The following is an 18,447-nucleotide window of genomic DNA, read 5'->3' as shown; positions in this document are numbered from 1 at the left end:
ATCCTTGGCCTCAGGCCGCGAGGCTGCTGGTCCTTGGTCATGGCGGCCGCGGGGCGTCGGGCGCACCCAGGCTGGCCGCTCGTTCGTGGGAGAGTCGGGACAGGGGGAGGGGCCCTTCCTTTCAGCTCCTGTCGGTCTTTCCGTGATGTCAAGGGAGGTCTGAGCTTTGGATTGTCTGGATGACAGCAGCGGAAAAGATCCTGAGCTCCACGAGGCGGGCCCCGAGAAAATCTAAAGAAATGTTTCTAAAACCCCCACCTTGGAAAAATTCATATACATCCGTGTGTGTGTGTGTGATGCAAAGAATGAACGGGAAAAAGAACGAAAGGGAATGAAGCAAAGGAAGCCGTGGCTTTCCCCGCAGTCACGTCCTTGCTCCTGACCGTGTGGCGGGAGCCGCGTCCGGGGAGCGGGCAGAGCACCTTCAGGAGCTGCGGGTGGGGACCCGCTGCGGGGGCAGGAGGGTCACGGCAGACCTGGACGTGGACAGGACCCCCCGGGACGAGGAGCGTGGCCACGTGGACAGTCAGGAGAGAGGTATCGCGGGTGTCCTAGAGGGAGGTGCCCCCACCCCGATGTCGTGGACCGGATGGGGCTGCCAAGGTCCAGGGCCCCTCCGGGCCACTGGCCTCAAGGCCGTTCCCGTCCCGGACCCGCGTCCTCTCCCTGCAGCTCCTGTGGATCCTCTCATCCTCCTCCCCCCTCCCTTTGGGGACCTGCGCGTCGCACCTGCGCGTCACACCTGCAGACGCAAGGCGGCTCCCGGCAGGACGAGGCTCAAGCGGGGACCGTGGAGGGTGACCAGAGACGGGGCCGTGGGGGGATACTCTGAGCAGGAGGTGTGGTCCCGGCTCACACACGTGCAGCCCGGTCAGGGCGGCCCCCTGTACGGCTGCCCAGGGCCCTGTGCTTAGGGGCCCCTCACGGGGGTCTGTGCTCTGTCAACGGCATCTTGAAAATCTTCATGATTTTTTGAAAAAACAGCCTGGATTTTTCCTTTTGTGCCAGACCTTGTGATTTCCATAGCTGGTCCTGGCCTGCGTGTCTGCAGGACATCAGGAAACTCCCTGGGCCGTTCAAGGTGACCCCGGCCGTTACCACCAACAATGAGTCCAATGCTACGGACCCATGATATGGTCATGAACCCCCCCTTCCAGAACGTGCTGCTTCCCTCCGTGGGTAGCCCCCCCACGGTCCCCTGCTTCCTGCCACATCCCGTCCTCTCACTGCCTGCCCGAAAGCTTAGGCACTGACCAATCCAATTTCTCAACCTAGGGCCCCCAAACACATAAGAACTCAATGCTGTACGGAGACGCCGCGGTCAGCTAGAGCAGCTTGTCCACCGTGGGAGCTTTGACAGCCTGCCTCTCTCTGAAACCTGTTCCCGAGCCCGATGCATCCGCCCGCTGGGTGGGTCTAGGACAGGTGCCCCGTCGGGGCCCGGGGTGGGGAAGGCGGGGGGTTGGGAGAGACAGTTGCGCCCGCTCCCCGGGAGCGTCTTACTAGGCGGGTCCTGCGCACTCTCAAGCCGGCAGGGACCACGTGAAACCGCCCGGAGTCTGTGCGGTCACAGAAGACTTTTCTACAGATCCCCTCCCTCTCTCTGCGCCTTGGCCCCCAATAGTGAGGACTCCTTGGACTCTGCAGCTGGGTCTTGTCGATTTCTGAATGAGGAACGTGAGCCCCTCCTGACAGACTGGACTCACAGCCCGCCTCCTACAATACCAGCAGCACCCGAGGGCGCCCCGGTCACCTGCCCGCCCGCCTTCTCCCAGAGTCCCCGCCGCCGCCCACAGCACAGGGAAGTGACCAGACGCTGGGCCTGGCTCTCCAGGCCAGACTTGGGTCATTTGATGCGGGCCTTTTGCATCCACCGCTGTCACCCACAATGCTGAACATAGTTTTGGAAGTTTTGGCGCAAGAGCCGGCCCGTGGAGCCGAGGTTTGAACTTGGCAAAACTGGAGCACCCAGCAAGCTACGGGCCGCTGGTTCCGTCTCTTTAAAGGCAAACAGCTCCTGCGCCGGCCCCGCCCGCCTCGGCTTCCTGGCTCTGTGGCCTGGGGAGCGGATCCCGCCCTCCCCACAGTGAGAGCAGAAGCAGCCACTGAAGGAGCTTCACTGGGGACGAGCAGGCACTGGTCCAGCGGGTTGCACAGAAGGTGAGCCTGGCGGGGACGCGCCTGAGGGACAGAGCTGCGGGGACAGAAGGGCCCGGGCATGGGCGGGGGTGGTGGTGCCGGTCCCAGGAGGGACCAGGGACGGCGGCAACCCCACGGGGGGATGCGAGTGCTGTGAGAGGGCGGTGGGGGGGTAGGAAGGGGGGCAAGGGGCTGTGTTATCAGCAGAATGTCGTGTGCCTCATATGACAGGACTCGTATGTTGATGGGGGCGCCTTCAGGCGTGTGCTGGTGACAGACCATGATGCGCCTTCCTCCCCCCTGAGCGGAAACCAGTGTCCCCGGGGCAGGTGCTCAGGGCTGACGGCGATGTAGACACCACGCTGTCTAAATGCGTCTTTCCACTGCGAAGATCAGGATCCCAGGCCGGGTGGGGACCCCCCTCCAGGGGTGGCCCGCGTCCCTGGTGGCAGAGGAATCAAGGACGCAGGGTCCGTCATTCAACACAGAGAGGCCGGGGCCCCACCGTGTGCCGCGCGCGGTGAGGAGGGCGCGGAGGTGCGGGAGCAGCGCAGAGGAGCCCCCTGTTCTTGCCCTGCGCGGCTCCCCGGCAGGCCTCCGCCCTGGAGGGCGTGGGCGCCCCTCCCCGCCCGCCCCTCGTCCAGCTCTGACGGGTGGGGGTTTAGAGTCGGGGCCGAGGAGGAGCCAGGCAGAGGCCGCTGTGGGCCGCGGTCAGGAGGGAAGGCGGGCGTCAGGCTCACGTTCAATCGGGTGCCCGCTCTGCCCAGCAGCTGTGAGCGTGGTGACCTTGGGCAGGTGTCTCAGCATTTTTGAGCCACTTTAACGTGCTTATTTTAGTATCAAAGTATTTTTGAGAAACTGCCACAGTGTTTTGCATAGAGGCTGTACCAGTGCACATTCCCACCAGCAGTGGATGAGGGTTTCTTTTCCTCCACGCATTCACCACTTGTTACTACTTGTCCTGTGACAACAGCTACTCTCACAGGTGCAAGGTCGTACCTCAGGGTTTTGTTCTGCATTTCTCTCATTGCCGGTGAGGCTGAGCATCTTTCATGTATACTTGTATGCTGGCCTTTGAATATCTCCTTGGGAGAAGTATCTGTTCAGGACCTCTGCCCATCTTAAAAAAAAAAATTCACCCGAGGGTATATTTATTGATTTGAGAGAGAGAGACACACACACACACACTCAGACACACACACACAGACACACACACACACACACACATCAGTGTGAGAGAGAACCATCCATCGGTTGCCTCCTATATGTGCTCCAACTGGGGATCGAACCCAGAATCGAGGTATGTGCCATGACCAGGGGTCTATCCCACCACCTTTTTGTTTCATTTTGTTTTGTTTTTTCATTTTTAAGTGTATTTTATTGATCATGCTCTTAGAGTGTCCACTTTTTCCCTTTACCCGCCTCTGCCCTGCTCCCCATCATGTGTCTCCTGGGAGGGCTACGCCTCCCTCCTTCCTCTCTTTCTTGGTCGTGCCGAATAATTTTATTTTTTGTGTGTGTAAATGCACTTTATAAACCATTATTTTTTATTTTAGAGAAATATGTATTAATTCTATTTTTAAGAAACGTTTTAAACATGAGTTGGTGTTTAGTCGGGTCCAACGTCTTTTCCGCATCTGGGTAGGTTTCTTCATCAACTGTTAATGGGATGTGTGGTAACAACCCGTTTTTTCATATTGGACCATCCTCGTATTTCTGAACTAAATCCCATTTAATTGTGTGTATTACTTTTTTAGTGTCTAATCATTTAGTTAGTATTTTTTGTATTCCTCTTTCCACATGAGACACATCTGTAGCTTTATTTGTTGGTGAAATCTCGGTTAGCCTTTGGGATCAGTATTACACTTGATCCACAGGAAGCGTGGAAACCCTTCCTTCCTTCCTTTGTGTGATCAGGAGCAGCTCATGGAGCCCCGAGCGAGCAGAGCTGTGAGGTGCAGGCGCGCTGCCCGGGGAAGGCACCTGGAGGCGGTGCTCCTTTGTGGGAAAACTACTGTTTTATTCCCTCCATCGTAATTGACCTGTGTCATCTCTCTGTTGTTCCTGGGGTCAGTATGAATAACCGACTAGTACAAATTCTCAAGGAGAAAAAGAGGGTTGGGAACGGACTCCGCTTACCCAAGTTGACCCTCCCCTCTCCTTCCCTTCCTTAGGGCCTTGTGGGAACCTGCACCCAGCATGGCCGGCCTTCAGGCCAACGCTCTGAGGATTGTTCTGGTGGGAAGAACCGGATGTGGGAAAAGTGCAACAGCAAACACCATCCTTGGGAAAAAGGAGTTTGATTCTAGAATTAGCGCCATGTCTGTTACCAAGAGCTGTGGGAAAGCATCGCGGGCCTGGAAGGGGAGGGATCTTGTTGTCGTGGACACCCCAGGGCTCTTTGACACCAAGGTGTCACTGGAGACCACCTGTGAGGAAATCGCTAAGTGTGTCCTGTACTCCTGCCCCGGGCCTCACGCCATCATCCTCATACTACAGCTGGGCCGCTTCACGGATGAAGAGCACAATACAGTTGAATTGATCAAGGCCATCTTTGGGGAGCGCGCCATGAAGCACATGATTGTCTTGTTCACTTGCAAAGATCTGTTGGAGAAGGATCAGAAGCTGAGTGACTTTATAAAAGAGTCAGCAGAACGCCTAAAAACCATTATCAAGGAGTGTGAGAATCGCCATTGCACCTTCAAGAACGAGAGTTTGACGAGGCTGAGAAGGAAGCTCAAGTGCAAGAGCTGGTGCAGCTGATTGAGGCAATGGTGCAGGAGAACGGAGGGGCTCACTTCTCTGATCCCATCTTTGAGGACATAGCGGAAAAGCAGAGACGTCTGGAAGAGGCCTTGAAGAAAATCTGTGCTGAGCAATCAAAAACGGAAAAAGTAGTAGAAGAGCTAGTATGCTCAGCAAAAAATATCGAAGCAAGAAATGGAGAAACAAATGATGTCCATGAAGGAGAGATGTGATGAACGAATTGAAACTACAAAGGAAGAAGGTGAAAAATGTATATTTACAAGATATTTTCAGTATGATTTTGAAAGCACTTTTGAATTTGAAGCATACGATTTGGAAATAATGCAAATTTAATTTTTCTTCTTAATTTACTATGATTTGTATCAGTGTGGCAGAATGTATATTCCAAAGATGGCTGTCGCGATTTCTTCTATCCCACCTGTTTTCTTGAAGTCAGAACTGTTACTCCTTCTGCTGAGTTGTGGGGACTGTGTGCCTCTGTGACTGCTTGGATAAGTAGTGGGTGGTGAGACTTCCGAAGTTAGAAGGGACAATCCGCCCTGCTCTCTGGGGTACACGCCCTCGGAACGTGGCCGCCATGCCGTGAGGAAGCCCGCGTTGCCCATCGAGACGCCCATGAAGAGGACGTGAGTCCTGCCCGCCCCCGGCTGCTCTCCCTTCTGCCCGTGTGGCCCCAGGGCAGTGGGCTCTCCAGCTGCCAGTGGAACCACCTCAGAGGACGCTGCAGAGAGCAAGGACGGGCCATCCCCCCCGCATCCCACCCAGACTGCAGATTCATGAGAAAAATAAACGATGTTGTGTCCAACCGCTCAGCTTTGGGCTGGTGTGTTGGGCGGCGGTAGCTCCCCAGGGCATCCTCCCAGCTCAGGCCCCACCATCCCGCAGCGCCCGCACATTTGGGAAGGTACGAAGTGGGCGCAGTCAGGACACAGTACACTATGTAGAGTTCAAAACTCAATTTAAGAGAATCTAACAGGAAATCCTTTTTGTGTCAGGTGTCAGCCCCTCTGCTGAGGCTCATTTTTCCCGTCTGCGTCCACGAGCCCGCGGTCAGTGAGCCGCAGGCGCCGCCCCCCACCCAGCAAGGGGGTTTGAGGTCCCCGGACGCCTGGAAGGCGCCAAATCCCCGTATTGCTGTTCTCCCGTTTCTTTTCAAGGCACCATCCTAACGTGAAGTTCCCCTGACTATAACTCAAAAATATCTTCTGGGCGAAATGCTTCTCCTTTGCCTCTGCAGACCCCCACATTGCCCCCCCTCCCCCCAGCGCTCTGCCCCCGGAGGATGCTCTACGCGGGTCACATTGTTACCGAACTCAAGGGTTCGCCACTTGGGGTGTTCTGCTCAGGGGCGAGACGTGGTTGTCACATGGTGGTACCTACGCACAGTAAGCGAAGGAGACGGGGATTCACACCCGCAGGGCTCTCTCCGGGAAGGGAGGCCGAGCCGTGGCCCACGTACACGAACGGCTCAGTCGCACAGTTGCAGTTGGCGGCGCTCACCTGGTTGAGTTCTTGCCAAGCGCGTCCTGCTCGCAGCGGGTCTGCAAACGCTGCGCTGCACTCTGCACTTGAACATTTAGCCAGAAGAGCTCAGAGTGGCAGCGGCCCCGTCCCGGAGGCCCCGCCCTGTCCGACCACGTCAGCGGGGTTCCTGGCTCTCGGAGTCCTGCTCGGCGTCTGCCGATGGCGAGTGTGGGCAGGACCCTCTTCGGGGTAGAAAGGCAAGTTGGGGTATTGTCCTGCTGCCTCCCTCCCTGCCAGGTCACCTCTGACCTGCTGCCACCTGGTGCGGAAGGTCACACCTCCTCTACCCACCCCGCTTCTGGGGCCCAGCTCTCCTTCACCCCAGGGTTAGGGTGTCATTTCCTCACTGTTACCAGCAATGTCCCTTGTCACTTGCAAACCCTGTGTCCCCTGCTTGTAGGAAACCCCTGCACTTGGCTCTCTGACAAGTATCTCATTAGAGGGATGGATCGACCTTAGCGACACCCACAGACTTTTCTCTTTCCCATGTACCCTGATCTCTATTATTGTATTGAAAACAAAAAAATCCCTCCAGTGATTTCCGACACCAGAAACATTTCTCCTGGGAGCTGAACTCTCTGTCGTTACCCAAGCAGAACGCTCTGCGTTCACGCCTGGGGAGTCTGCTGAGGTCTCACCATTACAAAATCACACGAGGGTTCCGGTCACACCCTGAGGGATCCGAGCCCCGGCCCGGGGGGACTTGCCACGTCAGTGGTTTGGGTCATGGGGTTCTGGGTAGAGAAGCTTGTCCCTGGTTCTGGGAATTGCTGTCCTTACCTGTGTTTTCTCCCGCGTGGCACAGCATTGTGGCTGTGGCAGCTGAGAGAGCAGCCACCAAACCAGCCACCTCCGAGCTCAGGAAGCCCCTTGCTGCCCTGCCTGGGCCCACTGCAGAGCAGGAGGGGTGGTCGCCAGAAGCGAGTGTGGGTGACAGACGGGAGGTGGGGCTCAGCCCGGCACCTCTTCCTAGACGCTACCGTGTCGCACCGTGCGGGGCAGAGGAGCTGTGACGGGGTGGGCCCGGCCAGGCGGCGGCTGGCGGGGCGGCCGCTGCAGAGCAGGACGCAGCGTGGAACTGCCCCGACGGAGGGCGTGAGGGAGGGAGGAGCCGCGCGTGGGAGAGGCAGAGCTTTGGCAGTCACTCCTCTGTGTCCTCTACTTGTCACACGTGCAAGTAGACCTTTTCCTGCCACCAAGGCCTGCGTTCCTTTGTCTCAGACACGGGACCCCCGATCCCACTGTGTCTGTTACTCTGGGGAGGGCATGGGGCAGGCGTCACCTCCAGTTGACCTGAATGCTGGACCTAGGCTGCTCCCTGCCCCCAACCCATACTTGGAATGTGCATCCAGCTGGCCCCGTTTCTTTCCAGGAGCTGCCTCACAGACACAGCTGTGAGATAGTGACTTTTTGTTGAGACCATCCGGGTGGTGTAAGTGACTCAGCTCAGGTGAGGAGTATATACACTCTTTCCAGATCTGGCAGGGGCACAAAATATTTGTTTTGGGGCCACTTACGACAAGCCTTGTGGGTCAGTTCCCTGCCTAATTAAAAAGTGCCACCTCCCCATCAGATGTGGTCAGCAGCTTCCTAGGGTCTTTCCCAGCTTCATATGAGGACCTGTGTCACATTACTCCCAGAAGGTGAACTACTGACCTGTGCTTCTAGAAGAGCAGTCTCATCTCTGTTTGTAAACAGAGATGAAAAATGGAGCGCCTACCGCGACAGTTCTCAAGTTTCTTCTTCCTGTTAAAAAGCTTCTTGAGAAAAAAAATCTAGATGGCGGAGGAGTGAATAGCTCACACTGACCTCCTCCCAGGACCAATTTGGAATTACGACTAAATTGTGGAGAAATCACCTGGAACAAACAACTGCACAATAGTGAGAGAGGAGCCTTATGACCTTGGACAGGCAGAAGAATCAGCTTTAGCACAACCTAACTGGTAAAGAGTGTGGTAGAGACTTGGGAAGACAGGCGGGGTGCCCACTGCGGCAGCACCAGAAGGTAATTGAAATGGCCAGTTGGATCCCCCTGAGAAGAGCGTGGTCTAAACCATTACTGGGGATCTCCAGCCTACAGCACCAGAGCCCAAAAAGTACAGAGATAACAGCTAGCTGTGAAAAGCGGCAGAGTTGCCCTCTGCCAGAGACTGGTGGCTGGAGATGCAAAGAGCCATTTAAACAGCCAACACGTAAATTTTTACTTGCAGTCACTTACCCTGGTCTCCAGTAAAGGTGGGGGTACAGTGGGCTAGAGAGGCCTGAGGAGAGACTGGGGAAGGAGGCTTAGGGGGAGAACTGAGAGAGGAGCCAGCAGAATCCCGGTGCTGACTCAACCCCATATGGCAGCAGCCATCTTGCTCAGGCAGACCATTCCCCTGAGCAGCAACAGTATCAGAGGACACAACAGCCCCGCCCCTAGGAGGGACTCAGCCCTGGGCCCGATGATCCTAAAGCCTGAGAGCTGAGTACAGAGTGGCAGCCAAATATAGTAGATCCCTGAGTAAAGGGGGTGCAGAGTGGTCTAGAGACACTTGGGGAGAGACTGGTGACAGAGGCTTTGGGGAGAGAACAGAGAGAGTAGCCAGTGGGATCTTGGTGCTGACTCATCCCCTATCCAGCAGCAGCCATCTGGCTCAGGCAGACCATTCCCTTGAGTGGCAGCAGCGTGAGGGGACACAATAACCCTGCCCCCCCCAGGAGGGACTCTGCCTCGCCCTGTGGTGTCTAAGCCTGACTGTTGAGTGCAGAGTGACTCGATTAACAGCTGAAGGAGACAGCCACAGACAGTAGATTCCTGGAAGTCTTGAACAGACTGCATAAGATCGGACAGGGTCAACATCTGACACTATCAGAGGCAGATTCTGAAAGAAAAAAACAGCGGTCTCCTACCATAGAAGTTCATACCACAAAGTCAGGAAATCAAGACAGATCAACTTAAGAAGCAGAAGCCAAAAAGAAGAGTCTCACTTCTTATAAAATGGGGAAGACAAAGAAAGACCGCCAAGTTTAAGGGAAAGGAGGAATCCCCAGAAAGAGAACTAAATGAAAGAGAGGCAACTAAACTATCAGATACTGAGTTCAAAATGATGGTTCTAAGGACGCTCAATGAGCTCAGTCAGCTCAGAGAGAATTACAAAAAACTACAGGGAAGCTACGAGGAACTTACTGCAAACTATATCAGCATGAAAAAGGACATAGAAACTATCAATAAGGGACAAGAGGAAATGAAGAATACAATTTCTGAATTGAAGAACACAGTAGAAGGAACCAAAAGCAGGCTAGATGAGGCAGAGGAACCAATCAGCAAGTTGGAGGATAAGGTAAATAAAAGCTCCTAAAAAGAGCAAGGAAATGAAAAAAAACTAAAGAAGAATGAAAAGGCACTTACAGAAATGCAGGACAACCTGAAACATAATAACATTCATATAACAGGGATACCAGAAGAAGAAGAGGAGGAGGAAGGGATAGAGAACTTGTTTGAAAAAGTAATGCTGGAAAACTTCCCTAATTTGATGAGAGAAAAAGTCACACGAGTCCAGGAAGTACAGAGGGTCCCATTCAAGAGGGTCCCATTCAATGAGGCCCACTCCAAGATACATCATCATTAGGATGGCAAATATGAAAGACAAACAGAGAACCCTAAAGGAAGCAAGGGAGAAAGAGTTAGCAACATAGAAGGGAGCCCCAGTATGGCTAGCAGCTGACTTCTCAACAGATACACTACAAACTGGAAGAGAATGGCAAGAAATAGTCCAAGCCATGAAAAGCAAAGGCCTGCAACCAAGACTGCTCTACCCAGACAAAAGAAGGCAAAAGGAATGCACCTCCACCAAACCAGCATTACAACATATGCTAAAGGGACTGCCTGACGAAGATGAAGAAAAAGAGTCTATGCATACCCAGCTCCTTTCACAGTCACCAATATTTTTAATGCTTATATGAAATACAAAATATTACCAATATTTTTAATACTTATTAATGTGATTATGACAATGTTGTGCTATTTTAGTTGTTACTTTACTATTTGTTGAAACTAAACCTGTTTTTGTATATTTCTTGCTTATTTCTATCATTTTTAAAAAGCTTTAAATGACTTTTTGGTATTCTTTATCCATTTTTTGGTTAAATGTTTGTATAACTTTTTCTCTAAAAAAAAAACAACAAAAGACAAACTCTTAACCCTTTTTTAGATATGTTGCAAATACTTTCCTATTCTATTACTTGTTCTTTAACTTCTTTTATATGTCTATTACTGCATAGTCTTAAATGTTTAATATAGTCACATTGTCAATATTTTACTTTATAGCTTCTGGGTTTGGATATTTTACTTCAGGGTAAGAAAAATATTATTTTGTATTTTCTCCTAAAACTCCTTAGATTTTACATATTGATTTTTAACTCACCTGAATATTTTCTGTATAATGTGTGAAGTAGGGCCCTATATTTGTTTGATATTAAGGAATAGTGGTCCATGCACCTTATGTGTTGAATAAGCCTTATATTCCACGTTGATTTAAAATATCAATTTAATCATATAGTCTATTGTTAGATCTATACGTTTGTTTCTAGAATGCTCATTTTATTTCATTCATCTGCTTGATTATTTCTGTGCTGGTGTTATGTTGTTTTAATTGCTGAGACTTTATAATGGATTTAAATTTTTTACTATTTTATAATGGATTTTGACATTTAAAAAATAAATAAATAAAATTAATCTGAAAGAAAGAAAGAGCTCTTACCTTTTGCGACAACATGGATAGAACTGGAGAATATTATGCTAAGTGAAATAAGCCAGTCGGTGAAAGACAAACACCATATGATCTCACCTAGAAGTGGAATCTATTCAATAAAATAAACGATTGAACAAAAGAAACCACAGGCATGGAAACATGGAGCAGACTGAAAGTGACCAGAGGGTATGGGGAAGGAAGAAAATGGTGGAAAGAAGGGGAAGGGACTAGACACAGAACATGTATGAATGACCCACGGACATGGACAACAGAGTGGGAATGGACGGTGGGCGGGGGGGGCGGGGTGGGACGGGGGAGGAGGGCAAAGGGGGAAAAACTGAGACAACTCTTAGAGAATAAACATGATTTCTTTTCAAAAAAGAGTCTTGATTTCTAAAATTCTTCCTAAATTGGGATTTGGCATCAACAAATGGCCATAATGCAGAAAACCATCATCTCCTGCTCCAGATGTGAGACCTCAGCTGGGAGTCTGGGTCACAGCTCCTCACGTGTTCTGTATATTGAATGGTAGGTTCCATCACCGTATGTTTGACCCCCTTTACTGTTTCCTAGCTCCCCGCCTCCGCATCCCCTCTGATAACCAGCGCACTGTTGTGTCCATGAGTTTTTGTTTGTCTGTTTTTCTTTTTTGTTCATTTGTTGCTTTCCGTTTATATCCCGCATTTGATTGAAATCATGGTTTCTGTCTTTTCACATCTGACTGACTTCCCTTGGCATGATGCTTTCAAGACCCATCCATGTTGTAACAAATGGCAGTATTCTGTCCTTCCTCTGGCTGAGTGTATCCCATGGTGCCCATGCACCGCATCGTCCTTGGTTTGTTTCAGTGTCTTGGCTACATTGAGTAAAGCTGCAATGAACATGGGGTGCATATATCTTTCTTACGAGTCTATTTATTTACTTCTAGAGAAAGGGATAGGGAGGGAGAACAGGAGGGAAAGAAAGAAAGATGTGTGCGAGACACATGGACTGGTTGCCTTTCTCACATGACTCAACAGGGGACCAGGCCTCCAACCCGGACATGTGCCTGGACCGGGAATTAAACCAGCGACCATTCGCTTTGCAGTTGATGCTCAAGCAACTGAGCCACCCTGGTCACGGCAAGGTACATAGATCTTTACCAATAAATGTGTTCAGGCTTTTTGGTAGATACCCAGAAGAATTGCTGGATCACATGGTAGTTCCATTCTTGATTTCTTCAGGAACCTCCATACTAATAGGACAAAAGGCGTATCTCAGGCCTTTTCCCAGAGCTGCCTGGACTCCAAGCCTGACCGACCCTCATCGTTTTTCGAGCCTTTACCTTCAGGACTGGAAAATCAGTGGAAGCGCCCGGAAGGCGCAGAGGCTCCGGGAGCTTACGCCACAGGACGCACCAGACTGCGGCGCCCACCGGACCCTGCGCCCGTTGACGACGACATCGAAACACGTTGCAGACCCACCGACACATCCCGCCCTCCAACCATCCCGTTGCCGACGAAAGCTCCCAGCTGCGACCCCTCTGGGCCGGGATGGGCCCGGGGCTGCTGCGGCTGGTGCCCGCCTCCGTCCCCAGCCCTGTGCCTGCCTCGGGGAAGTAAAAATAAAACCTGTACTCTGCACTCCCTTCTCTGTGTGAATTCTTCCACAGCCCGCGCCGCCGACCACCCAAACACATGCTCTTCCCGTAGAGGCTGCACCAGGTCACATTCCCAGCAGCAGTGAACGAGGGTTTCATTTGCCACAGCCTCCAACACTTGTTATCACTTGTCCTGTTCATCACAGCCGTTGAACAGGTGTAAGGGGGGCATCTCCTCGTGGTTTTGATTTGCGTTTCTCTCATAGCTGGTGACGTGGACATCTTTTCCTGTATCTGTTGGCCATCTGTAGGTCTTTGTGGGACAAGCGTTGTTCAGATTCTCTGCCCATTTTTAAAAGTTGGGTTGTTTGCATTTTGTTGTTGAGTTGTATATATATTTTATATATTTGGATATTAACCCGTTGTCAGAGGTATTGCTTGCAAATACCATCTCCCATTTGATTGGTTGGCTTTTTATTTTGTGATGCTTCATTTATTGTACAGATTATTTTTAGTTTGATATAGTCCCATTCATTTATTATATCTCTGGTCTTGTTCTTTTTTCTCAGGATTCCTTTGGCTATTTGAGGTCTTTTGTGGTTCTATATAGATTAGATGACTTTTTTGTTCTACTTCTCTAAAAAATGTCACTGGGATTTTGGATAAGGATTGAAATAAACCTGTATTTTGCTTTGCGTATTATGGCCACTTTAACTATGCTGATTCTTCCAATCATGAACATGGAATATAGTTCCATTTCTTTGTGTCTTCTTCAATTTCTTTGAACAATGGCTTGTCATTTTCAGTGTATGCATGTAGGTCCTTCACCTCCTTTGTCAAGTTTATTCCTAGGTATTTTTATTTTTTTCGTTGCAATTGCAAAAGGAATTGTTTTTCTCATTTTTTTCTGAAATTTCATGGTTGGTATGTGGGAGCACAATACATTTTTGTACATTGAATTTTGTATCCTGCAGCTTGACTGTATTTGTAGAAAATACACTTAAAGCTGAAATTTAATGTATAATCACCATTTTAGCTGCATCTCATAAGCTTTAAAATACAGTGTCCAGTTATGCTCCTGTTCTAAATAGCCATCAATTTGTATAATAACATACTTGGCGCATGCATTATTTTAAACTGTCCTCCAGGCATGACCTCAGGGACTGGGGCAAGGGTGTGAAAATTGGGGTAACTGTAATACATAAACAATAACAAGTAAATAAATAAGTAAATAAAACCATGTCCTCTGATTGCCAAACATGTGGTATTCTATTTATATACCTTTGATTACCCTGTGGCCAGGAAATACGATTTATGTCACTTCAATCTGTACAGTTTTCAAAGCAGGCCTTCAGGCACCAGCACCAGACGAGTCCCGGTAAGCGTCCCCTGTGTGCTCGAAGGCGGCTGGCTGGCTGACATTTGGTGAAATCCTACATGTGTGCACTGGGTCACGAACATCAGACTGGCTGCTTCAATCTTCTGTGTCCTTTCTGCATTTTTATTTGTCTGCTCGAGCGAGGACTGAGAAGTGTGTGTTAAACCTGCCCTTGTAAGTGTGGGTTTTCCCGTTTTCCCGTGTGATTGCATTACTCCCCTCGTAAAGTGACGGCTCTGGATGCGGCACGTGTGAATGTAAAGCCGCGTTTGCTCTGGGGAGCGGGGCTGTGTTGCTGAGCTCTGACCACACGCTGAGGTTCCACCTGCCTTCTCCTCTCATCGTCCTTTGACTGTACTCGCTCGTTTTCTTACTAACATAAATGTTTTATAATTTACAAATTTACTCCTTTTCTTGCTTATTTTTGTCCCATTAAGAAACACCAGAAAAATACAAGAACGAGAACCTTCACTCGCATCAACTTTCTGCTATCCCCAAGTGCTTAGGACAGTGCCTGGCGCATACCGTGCTCTCAATAAAAATTGAATGGAAAGCCTGTTTGATTTGGCATTTTGTTCTCATTGGTTTAGAACTTGATGCTATATGTGCCTGAACATCTGCATCCATCCTTTCTTTGGTTTCCTGCTTTAGGTTCAACTTTCTTTTGCAAGCCACTGAAAAAAAGTTTATTTTAACTGACACCTTTCATGTATTTATTAAAATTTTAATTTTTGCTCTATTTGGATGCATGTAAAAAATTTTGTGTTTGCTTTCTACTTGTGCAACCTGTTCCATAATTCATTTTGTCTTCTTTGTTGTTGAATTTGAATTACTTGGGAATTTTTTTCACATTTTACATTTTTCTGTACTAGTTTGGAGATTCATACAGATTTCCTAAGTTTTCAGTGGCCACCCAGTGATTATAACACATAATCTTAACTTGTCAAAGTCTAAAGGTAATCTATCTTTCTATCTTCCTCTATACAACAAATTAACTTGGACATTTTAATACCATTCTCGCTCCCATGCCAATTTAAATATTATTGTGTATTTTATTTTAATTTTTTCCTTTTTGAATCTAGAGTTTGTGTCTATTAATTTCTACTGTTTATGTTAGTTTAGACTTAGTCTTTTTTTAACCTCTGATTTACCACCTGGGATTACTTTCCACTTGTCTCAAGTGCACTCTTTAAAAACCCTTTAGGAAGCTGCTGGCAGCAGGACCTCTTACCTTGCTGTCTGAAAGCACTTGCTTTGCGCTCACTTCTGACAGCTGTTCCCCTGAGGATGGAGTTTGAAGCCAACAGCTACTTTCTCTCAGCACATGGCAAGGCTGCTTGCACTGTGTGCGGTCCCTCTGTGACTAGGCAGGGATCAGCGCAGTTCCAACATCTCCTTCTGGAAGGTCACCTGTGGTGGACCCCGTCCGGCAAGGTCCTCCGATTCGCCGCACGTGAAATATCGAGTTGTTCCAGATGCCAAGTGCTGTCAAGAAAAGGGGGGAGGCGATTCCCTTGAGAGGAGAATGCCCCAGCCCTTCTCTGAAGTGACTTTTACTGAGAGGTGCGGGAATAGACTGCGCATGCAAAGCTTTTCAATCAATGCCCTAAAGGCTGTATTTTCAGATAACAGAGATCATAGATAACGATTGAAGGAACACGGAGATTTGCCTCCGGTCAGGGTCTGTAAGAGCCGTTGACAGCGGATGGCCAATAAGGTATGGCTCCTGAAATCAGGAGTTCACTCCTTTTGTTCGGAGCTTAAACATCTGGCTCTTCCTTACCAGGGCCGGGCGCAGCAGAGCGAGCTCCAGGGGACTCAACGCATTCTTTAGGCCGGATTCCCCGCGGGAACCTGTCTGCCTCCCAGCATTCCCAGTTTTCTAGTCGAGACTGACAGGCTGTTTTTCAAGGCCAGGCTCGTGCGGGGCTACAGTTCCCGATGCCACACAGAGTGGTCCCCAACAGTCATCCGTCTGTCTTTCCGGCTCCTTTGAACAATTCTCTTTGCTTTGGTGTCCTGCAGTTTCACTCTAACGTGTTAAGGTGTGAACTCCTTCTTCATGATCTTTGGGATTTGTTAGATGGTCTGAGGTTTGGGCTGATGTCTTTCCTCAGCTCCACTGTTACAGCTCTGTCATCTTCCCTTCTGTTTTCTCTCTGCAAGCACCTTCGGCCTGTTTAAAATGTGCTCTGGCCTTTTCTTTTTCAAATCTGTCTCCTACTCACCAGTTACTAGTCACTGACATTTCTGAGGGGTCAGCCCTTTGGGGTTTGTGGTCAGAGTTCCCCATGAGACCCCTTTTGAATCAGCCCTTGGCCGTGGCTCTCAAGTCAGTGGGGCTTGGAGAAGCAGAGCTGACGTTCTCCCAGTTGGTAAACCCCCTCCGACTGATGGCGGCTGCTGTCCTTCGCCTACGGGCCTGGGCTTCCCCCCTTCACTTGGCTCCGCGCCTGAGCAACTCACCTTTTGGGAAAATCTTTGTAATAACTTTCAATGTTTTCAGTCGACTTCAGTGGGACGGTTAATATCCTAGATACCTGAAAAGAAAGTTTAGTTTTTATTTGTTTGGTTAGATTTTTCCCTGATTTTGTCTCTGTTGTCAGTTACAGGCTCCCTTCCTGGTTATTTGTTCTGTTATCTTTGTTCCCTGACCCTGTCTGCTATCAGCTCTCCCCAATTACCGTCCCCTGTTTATAATTAAATGGTCATCAAAACAGCCTGTATAGAACAGACAGACAGAACAATGGAACAAAATAGACAGCCTGGAAAGAGACCCACATCTTTGTAGTCAATGAATATTTGACAGAGGAAGCAAGCACACACAATGGGCTAAAGATACTTTATTCAATAAAAGGTGTGGGGAAAATTGGACAGATATGCGCATCAAAATGAAACTAGATCACCTTCTTCCACTCCACACAAGAGTAAATTCAAAATGGATCAAAAACTTAAATATTAGCCCCAAAATCATAAAAATCCTAGAAGAAAACACAGGTAGAAAAATCTCAGACATTGCTTGTAGAAATGTTTTTATTGGATATTTCTCCCCAGGCAAGGGAAATAAAAGAAAAAATAAACAAATGGAACTATATCAAACTACAAAGTTTTTGCACAGCAACGGAAAACGTCAACAAGATAGAAGACAACCCACAGAATGGGAGAACATACTCGCTGAGAAAGCTCAGAAGGGGTTAATATCCAAAATTTGTAAAATAGTTAACAAAACTCAACACCAAACAAACAACCCAATTAAAAAACGGGCAAAGGACTGAATAGACGCTTCTCCAGAGGAGACATACAGGTGGCCAATAGACATAGGAAAAGATGCTCAGAGTCACTAATCATCAGAGAAAAGCAAATTAAAACCACAATGAGACACCATGTCACACCAGTCAAGGTGGCTGTCACCAATAAATCCACAAACGACCCGGGCAGGCAAGGATGTGGAGAAAGGGGACCTTTTTGCACTCTTGGTGGCAATGCAGGCTGGTGCAGCCGCTGTGGAAAGCAGTATGGAGACACCTCAAAAAATTAAAAATGGATCTGCCTTTTGACCCAGCCATCCCACTTCTGGGAATATATCCAAAGGGACAGAAAACACTAATTTGAAAGAACATAAGCGTCCCTATGCTCATTGCAGCGTTATTTACAATCGCCACGACACGGAAGCAGCCCGAGTGTCCCTCAGTAGATGAGTCGATAAAACAACTATGGGACATTTACACAATGGAATTGTACTTGGTCATAAGAAAGAAGACAATCTAACCCTTAGCAACTGCATGGATGGACCTGGAGGACATTATGCTACATGAAATAAGCCAGTCAGAGAAAGACATGTACCATATGATCTCACTTTTATGTGAAAATCTAATCTAACGAACTGAACTAACAAGCAAAACAGAGGCGGACTCAAAGACGGAGAGCACAGGGCAGCTGGGGGGTGGGGGTGGGGGGGCGGAGCGAAAAGGGAAGGGCACTCGGGGACATGGGTGACAGCGTGGTGACTGCTGGGGGAGGGGGTATAAGGGGACTAAATGATTGGGAAAAATACAGACAAACAAAAAAATGGTTAGGGAATCGACTAGGACGTGAGGCATGGGGGTTGGATTGCAAGCCGTCCCCAGGGAAAGGGCAGGACAGGCTGTTAGGCTCGGAAGCAGGGGGGATGCCTTGGAGACGGTCTCAGCTTTAGGGAGGCCCCGCTTCCCTGGAGGGGATTGCCTGAGGGAGAGGAGAGGGGACCACGGATCCGCTGTGTCACTTCATGTCCTCACCTCACTCCTACCGTCAGCCCAGACCCCCACGGCCGCAGCGACGTTTCCGGA

General features: G+C 49.4%; 1 pseudogene; it reads left to right on the top strand.

Moving 5' to 3' along the window:
• Window positions 1-4,318: 4,318 nt before the first annotated feature.
• On the top strand, window positions 4,319-5,238 carry LOC129086750 (GTPase IMAP family member 7-like; annotated as a pseudogene).
• Window positions 5,239-18,447: the final 13,209 nt, after the last annotated feature.

This window comes from Pteronotus mesoamericanus, unplaced genomic scaffold (assembly GCF_021234165.1).
Source record: "Pteronotus mesoamericanus isolate MK-2021 breed Mesoamerican mustached bat unplaced genomic scaffold, CSHL_Meso_final scaffold_409, whole genome shotgun sequence".
Classification (NCBI taxonomy): Eukaryota; Metazoa; Chordata; class Mammalia; order Chiroptera; family Mormoopidae; genus Pteronotus; species Pteronotus mesoamericanus.
Note: the sequence above shows the minus strand (reverse complement) of the source record. Positions and strands in the feature narration are given on the sequence as shown.